General features: G+C 48.9%; 1 long non-coding RNA gene across 1 annotated transcript in view; it reads left to right on the top strand.

Annotated features, from left to right (window-relative positions):
• The window catches only part of LOC144119377 (uncharacterized), a 251,403-nt gene extending 246,106 nt beyond the window's left edge, over window positions 1–5,297 (top strand). The window contains exon 2 of the long non-coding RNA XR_013312343.1: window positions 5,100–5,297. This is a non-coding gene — a long non-coding RNA (uncharacterized LOC144119377). The remainder of the gene's footprint in view (window positions 1–5,099) is intronic.
• The last annotated feature ends 3,068 nt before the right edge of the window (window positions 5,298–8,365 follow it).

Raw genomic sequence — 8,365 nt, forward strand, 5'->3', positions numbered from 1 at the left:
CTTTCGTGCTGTGGATTGCACATCGTCCTCTTCATCAACCTTCAACTGCAGCGCGAACAGACCAGATCAGCTCAACCTTGGTCAGAGCTTAGCCACTTTCGCGCTGTGCATTGCACACCGTTATATCCATCAGCTTTCATCTGCGGCGCGAACAGACCAGATCAGCTGAACCTCGATCAGTGCTTAATCACTTTCGCGCTATGCGTTGCACACCGTCATCATCATCAGCTTCCAACTGCCGGGCGAACAGACCAGATAAGCTGAACCTCGATCATAGCTTTACCACTTTCACTCTGTGCATAGCACATCGTCCTATTCATCAAGTTCCAACTGCCACGCGAACAGACCAGATCAGCTGAACCTCGACCAGGGCTTAGCCACTTTCGCGCTCAGCGTTGCACAGCGTCATCCTTGTCATCTTCCATCTGCGGTGCGAACAGACCAGATAAGCTGAACCTTCATCAGAGCTTAAGGACTTTCGCGCTGTGCGTTGCACGCCGTCACCTTCATTAGCTTCCATCTGCGGCGCGGATCGACCAGATAAGCTCAACCTTGATCAGAGCTTAACCACTTTCGCGCTGCGCATTGCACACCATCATCTTCATCAGCTTCCATCTGCGCCGCGAACAGACCAGATAAGCTGAACCGCGAATCAGAGCTTAACCACTTTCGCGCTGTGCATTGCACACCGTCGTCTTCATCAACTTTCAACTGCAGCACGAACAGACCAGATAATCTGACCCTCGATCAGAGCTTAACCACTTTCGCAATGTGCATTGCACACCGTTATCTTCATCAAATTCCATCTGCGACGCGAATAGCCCACATAATCTGAACCTTGATCAGAGCTTAACCACTTTCGCGCTGAGCGTTGCACACCGGCATTTGCGGCGCGAACAGACCAGATAAGCTGAACCTTGATCATAGCTTAACAACTTTTGCGCTGCGTGTTCCACACCGTCATCTTCATCAGCTTCCATTTGCGGCATGAACAGACCAGATAAGCTGATCCTCGATCAGGGCTTAATCACTTTCTCGCTTTGCGTCACACACCGTCATCTTCATCAGCTTCGAACTGCCACGCGAACAGACCAGATAAGCTGAACCTCGATCAGAGCTTAACCACTTTCTCGCTCTGCATTGCACACCGTCATCTTCAGCTTCCAACTACCACGCGAACTGACCAGATCAGCTGAACCTCGATCAGAGCTTAACCACTTTCGCGCTGTGCGTTGCACACCGTCATCCTCATCAGCTTCCAACTGCAGTGCGAGCAGACCAGATAAGCTGATCCACGATCAGAGCTTAACCACTTTGGCGCTGTGGATTGCACACCGTCATGTTCATCAGCTTCCACCTGCGGCGCGAACAGACCAGATAAGCCGAACCTTAATCAGAGCTTAACCACATTCGCATTGTGCGTTGCACACCGTCATCTTTATCAACTTCCAAATGCAGCGCAAACAGACCAGAGCAGCTGAACGTCGATCAGAGCTTAACCACTTTCGCACTGTGCATTTCACACCGTCATCTTTATCAACTTCCAGCTGCAGCGCGAACAGACCGGAGCAGATGAACCTCGATCAGAGCTTAACCACTTTCGCGCTGTGCATTGCACATCGTCCTCTTCACCAACTTTCAACTGCAGCGCGAACAGACCATATCAGCTGAACTTCGATCAGAGCTTAGCCACTTTCGCGCTTTGCATTGCACAATGTCCTCTTCATCAACTTCCAACTGCAGCGTGAACAGACCAGGTCAGCTGAACCTCGACCAAAGCTTAGCCACTTTCTCGCATTCCCTTGCATGCATCATCGTCATTATCAACTTCCAACTGCGGCGCGAACAGACCAGAGCCGCTGAACCTTGATCAGAGCTTTACCACTTTCGCGCTGTACATTGCACTCCGTCATCTTCATCAGCTTCCATCTGCGGCGCGAACAAAGCAGATCACCTGAACCTTGATCAGTGCTTAAACACTTTCGCGCTGTGCGTTGCACACCATCATCTTCATCAGCTTCCATCTGCACCGCGAACAGACCAGATAAGCTGAACCTCTATCAGAGCTTAACCATTTTCGCGCTGTCCATTGCACATCGTCCTCTTCATCAGCTTCAAACTGATACGCGAACAGACCAGATAAGCGGAACCTCGATCATAGCTTTACCACTTTCACGCTATGCGTTGCACACCGTCATCTTCATCAGCTTCCATCTGCGCCGCGAACAGACCAGATAAGGTGAACCTCGATCAGAGCTTAACCACATTCGCGCTGTGCATTGCACATCGTCCTCTTCATCAACTTTCAACTGCAGCGCGAACAGACCAGATCAGCTGAGCCTCGATTAAATCTGAGCCACTTTCGCGCTGTGCGTTGCACGCCGTCATCTTCATCAGCTTGCAACTGCCGCGCGAACAGAACACATCAGCTGAACCTCGATTTCGCGCTGTGCGTTGCTCACCGTCATCATCATCAGCTTCCAACTGCCGGGCGAGCAGTGCAGATAAGCTGAATCCCGATCATAGTTTTACCACTTCGGCGCTGTGCGTTCCACACCATAAACTTCATCAGCTTCCATCTGCGGTGCGAACAGATCAGATAAGCTGAATATCGATCAGAGCTTAACCTCGTTGGCGCTGTGCATTGCACATTGTCCTCTTCATCAACTTCCAACTGCGGCGCGAACCGACCAGAGCAGCTGAACCCCGATCAGAGCTTAGCCACTTTCGCACTGGGCATTTCCCATCGTCCTCTTCAACAACTTCTATCTCCAGCACGAACAGACCAGATCAACTGAACCTCAATCAAAACTGAGCCACTTTCTCGCAGTGCCTTGTATGCATCGTCGTCTTTATCAACTTCCAACTGCAGTGCGAGCATACCTTAGCAGCTGAACCTCGATCAGAGCTTAACCACTTTCGCACTGTGCATTTCACATCGTCGTCTTCAAGAACTTCCCACTGCAGCGCGAACAGACCAGATCAGCTGAACCTCGATCAAAGCTTAGCCGCTTTATCGCAGTGCCTTGCATGCATCATCGTAATTATCAACTTCCAACTGCAGCGCGAACACAGCAGAGCAGCTGAACCTCGATCAGAGCTTAACCACTTTTGCGCTGTGCGTTGCACACCGTCATTATCATCAGCGGCCATCTGCGGCGCGAACAGACCAGATAAGCTGAAGCTCGATCAGAGCTTAATCACTTTCGCGCTGTCCATTGCTCATCGTCCTATTCATCAGCTTCCAACTGATGCGCGAACAGACCAGATCAGCTGAACCTCGATTAGGGCTTAATCACTTTCGGGCTGTGCATTGCACACCGATATCTTCATCAGCTTCGAACAGCCACGCGAACAGACCAGGTCAGCTGAACCTCGATCAGGGCTTAACCACTTTCGCGCTGTGCATTGCACATCGTCCTCTTCATCAACTTTCAACTGCCGCGCGAACAGACCAGATCAGCTGAACCCCGATCAGGGCTTAACCACTTTCGCGCTGTGTGTTGCACACCGTCATCTTCATCAGCTTCAATTTGCCACGCGAACAGACCAGATCAGCTGAACCTCGATCAGGGCTAAACCACTTTCGCGCTGTGCGTTGCACACCGTCCTCATCATCAGATTCCAACTGCCGTGCGAACAGACCAGATAAGCTGAACCTCGACCATAGCTTTACCACTTTGGCGCTGTGCGTTGCAAATAATCAACTTCATCAGCTTCCATCTGCGGTGCGAACAGATCAGATAAGCTGAATATCGATCAGATCTTAACCTCTTTGGCGCTGTGCATTGCACATTGTCCTTTTCATCAACTTCCAACTGCAGCGTGAACAGACCAGATCAGCTGAACCTCGATCAAAGCTTAGCCGCTTTCTCGCAGTACCTTGCAGGCATCATCGTCATTATCAACTTCCATGTGCGGCGCGAACAGACCAGATAAGCTGAACCTCGATCATAGCTTAACCACCTTCGCGCTGTGCATAGCACATCGTCCTATTCATCAACTTCCAACTGCGGCGCGAACATACCAGAGCAGCTGAACCCCGATCAGAGCGTAACCACTTTCGCACTGTGCATTTCCCATCGTCGACTTCAACAACTTCCAACTCCGGCGCGAACAGTACAGATCACGTGGTCACGTGGTTGGTCACGTGGCCAGTCACGTGGTGCGCGCCGGCGAAACTGAGCTGCCACTGCTGAGCGCATGCGCCATATCAACTGGGATTAAGATGAAGACGGAACGCCCAGCGAAACGGAGCGGCGAAACACTGACTTTGTAATTCAGCTGAGGAAGTTCCACTTGGCCAGCTCTAGTTATCGCCTCACTCCAGGTTTAACCAGAGCTAAACCACCGCGAATGTTTTTTCACCTCTGGTGTGTAAGCCTCGCATACGGCACGCTTATATTTCTAGTCATTGAGCTAAAACTCCATGAAAACTCCATGACAAGTTCGTCTACTCTAGGTGTGAATAAGCACGAAGTAAGGAGCCATCGCTGTCATACATAGAAGATAATAAAAAGGCGTACAGAACATGCAGCCGGAACACCGCGGCGCTGCGTTCTTAGAGAGGCAAAACGCTAAGGCGTCCGTGTGCTGTGCGATGTCAGGGCACGTTAAAGATCCCCAGGTGGTCGAAATTATTCTGGAGCCCTCCACTATGGGACTTTTTTCTTCCTTTCTTCTTTCACTCTCTCCTTTATTCCTTCTATCACGGCGCTGTTCCGGTGTCCAAGGATACATGAGACAGATACTGCGCCATTTCCTTTCCCCAAATTCCAATTAATGTTATTATTAACACGCAGCTTATACGGAATTAAATCCCTAACTTTGGATTTTTTCGTGTTCGTGGTGGGGACTGCTCGTTTTCAGTACTGCAACCTCATTCGTTTACTTGTGCGGTACTGCTAGGGGTAATATACTTGAATACGCGTCATACACTCGCGGGATGCCCGTTCGTGGTGTGCACGTACCCTGTGAGGCGTGTGTTCATTCGCATCAACAGTGTGCGGGAGCTTGACTCTAAAGAGGGTGATGTTTCCGGTGTGGAATCAGCCCAGCCGACGTGTCGTAAAGCGGTGCTCTCTGTTTCTCCTGCGCAGCGCTGGCGCAGTGCGTGGCGTTGGATGGCCGCTCGCTGGGTCCCATCACAGGCATGATCAGCAACATCTTCAACAACGTCATCCACACGGTGGCCGATGGCATCGCCAGCGGCTTCTCCATATTCGGAATGGACCCTGACAGCGCCGACGGTGTCCTGGGCCAGCAATCGGAGGACGACGCCGGCTTCCGCCAATAAAGTCCATGTCATCGAAAATTCTCCCAGTGTCACACGTCGTGCGCGTGCAAAGTTCACCACCGCGCACGGGAGGTCTATGGGACTCCATAGCGGGCGCTCTTTAGCGTAGGTTCGTGTAGCGACGTTTCATTGAGGCAGCATTAGCGTCATCGAAGAAAAAATTCGGCGGCGTCCTCTTTCCTAAAGTTCGCTGATTCGTCGATGGGTGCGCGACCTCATGAGACCACCTGATATGGCCGGGTTGGTAGGTGCGCTGATCATATGACATGGCCGAGGGCGTGGCGCGCTGGAAATCAGTTGGCAGCTGTGCTTGGTTGTGTGCAGGCGTTTCTAGACAGCTCGGCGTATCACGGTGGCATGGAGCCAGAAGCAGCGCCGCGTGCCTCCTGTATAGTAGCCAACTCCCGCTCGGGGAGAGCCGATCCCGAAAGTGCGTCGCTGCCCATATAGAGCACCGGTAGCTGCACAGGCTCATCATCGCATGCGGCGAGCAGCCACAACGAAGGAGAAACAGGCCGGACTGCATTCTGAACACGTAATTTAATTAAATATCTCCTACATTTTGTTCTTCAGCAGTAGTATATTTCGTGCTAACAAGAGAAAGCGCTCAATTTCTTTTTCATTACTATTCTCCAACGCAGCCATAGCCGCCTGCACTCAAATTTCCGGTTGGGGGCAAAGAGCGCTATGAATCCTCTGTAACAATTCATCCGTGACGTAACCACGTGATCATGAGTAGCTTAATCAAGCACCAGCCGATGCATACAGCTCTCAGTGATTCTGGCTGCGACGCGCTCTGCCGCAGCCTTTTTCCAAGCTGAAAGGCCCTGTTGAGGAATATATTGCAAGCTGCATGACAGAGTCGGCAGGTGCCCTAAACAAGTTTAGAGCAGTAATTCCTCAACTTTGTTGCGGGACGACGCATACCTGCTCAACTAGTACATGCATCGTAGTTAGTGAACTTCACTGCCGATCAGTGCAACAGATGTGGAGGGGAATGCATTACTAGCTGGCGCCTCTGCGCACAGAGGCAGCCACAGATCCTTGACAGCACTGACCAATCTGACCAAATGACCAGTCTTAACTGGAAACAGGTGGTAGCAAATATTCCAAAATGAACGTCAGCAGGGATGGACAAAATTCCAATCAAGCTAATTAATGAACTTGGGCGAAGAGGCAAGGAAACGGTGATAAAAACATTGAAGGCAGTCATAACAACTAAGGAAAGTGCGCACAGCCAGAAACAAGGTAAAATGAATTTGATTTATAAAGGAAAAGGCGAAAACACATAATAATAATAATAATAATAATAATAATACCTTTATTTTCCATCATTGCGATGGGGGACGTAGGGAGAAGCAAGACAGTCGGCTTGACGAGGCTACCACCCCCCCCCCCAAAAAAAAAATAATAAAAAAGTGAAAAGACCGACATAAAATCCTTCCGAGCGTTTACGATAACACCAGTTATATACAGGCTGGCGATGCAGGCGGTGCAATTTAAAATGCAGTCATGGGTAAAAAGTTATATAATAATAGGAGAACTTCAGAATGGGTTCCGAAGTGGTAGGCGCTTAAATAATAGTCTATTCGTGCTTAGCAAGTGCATAGATATAGATGAGGCGGAGAAAAAGACCTCTGTATTTAGCCTTCCTGGACATAAGCGGTGCACACGACAACAGGAACAGGGAACTTCTGCGGATCATATTAAAAGATGAAGGTATCTGCCACTAGGTAAATGATTTTGTACAGGAAATATATCGAGAAAATAAAATTTAAATATCATGGGAAGGAATTAAGAGTAGGACAACTGTCGACGTACGCAAAGGATTAATACGAGGTTGTCCTCTATCACCGCTGCTGATCATGCTTTATATGATAAGTATGGAAAGAAGGCTACATGGAAGCAATCTAGGTTATATTCGGTCGTACAGATTAGGCGGAAGGGTTGTTGATCAACGACTACCGGTTTAACAATATTGTACCCTTAGCAGATGGCCAGGAAGATTTGCAAACTCTGGTAAATTGCTGTGGAAACGGAGACAGTTTAGGTTTCAGTTTTAGCGCAACTAAGTCAGGTTTGAAGATTTTCAATGATACAACAGATCAGGAGCTCACAATACAAGGCCATGAAATACCCCGAGTGGCCGAATACAAATATCTCGGGGTATAGGTAAACGAAGGGCAGATGTACACAGAAAAGCAAGAACAGTTTCTCATAGCAAAAGGGCGAAGAGATGCTGGGATAATGAAACATAGAGCATCGTGGGGGTACAGCAGGTATGAACTGCTGAGAGGTATTTGGAAAGGAATAATGGGGCCTGGGCTTACTTTCAAGAAAAGCGGTTCTGTGCTTAAGGGCAGGCGTTCAGTCGAGATTAGAAGTAAATGAGAGAGCACTTGGAAGATTAGCACTAGGTGCCCACGGGGAAACCACAAACGAGGCAGTACAGAGGGATATAGGTTGGGCATCGTTCGAAGAACGGAAAGCTCAGAGTAAAATACTATACGAAGAACGCCTAAGGAAATTGGACGGTATCAGGTGGCCAGCTAAGGTATTTAAATACCTATACATAAAGAGCGTTGACTCACACTGGCGGAAAAGAACTCGGAATCTAGCCAGTAAGTATGGCAGACACGTGGACGGAGAAAGAAAGAGCAATAAACGATAGGTTAATAACGTGAAGGTACAAATTGGATATATTGAATGAAAAGGAAGCATAGTGTAGAACTATACGGATACTGGAAAAGGCCGATCAGGAAAGAATAAGTGTTTTATGATAACTCAAGAGGGAGTGCCCTACTCTTTGAATCTAGGTCAGAGTGTCTTAGAACGCGAAGTTACAAAAAGAATTTTAACGAAGCAGATGACACATGTGCTGTGTGTGGTAAATCTGTAGAAACAATAGAACACCTCATACTCAAGTGTGATGGTATCCATCCCGATGTTGATACAGGCCCAGTCATTCTTCCTGAGGCCCTAGGGTTTAGAGATAGCAATGGTCATGTAAATAAATCTTCGGTGGAATGTAGCAAAAATCGATTGGAGGATTCGTGGCTAAAAAGCAGA

The sequence above is a fragment of the Amblyomma americanum genome, chromosome 2 (assembly GCF_052857255.1).
Source record: "Amblyomma americanum isolate KBUSLIRL-KWMA chromosome 2, ASM5285725v1, whole genome shotgun sequence".
NCBI lineage: Eukaryota > Metazoa > Arthropoda > Arachnida > Ixodida > Ixodidae > Amblyomma > Amblyomma americanum.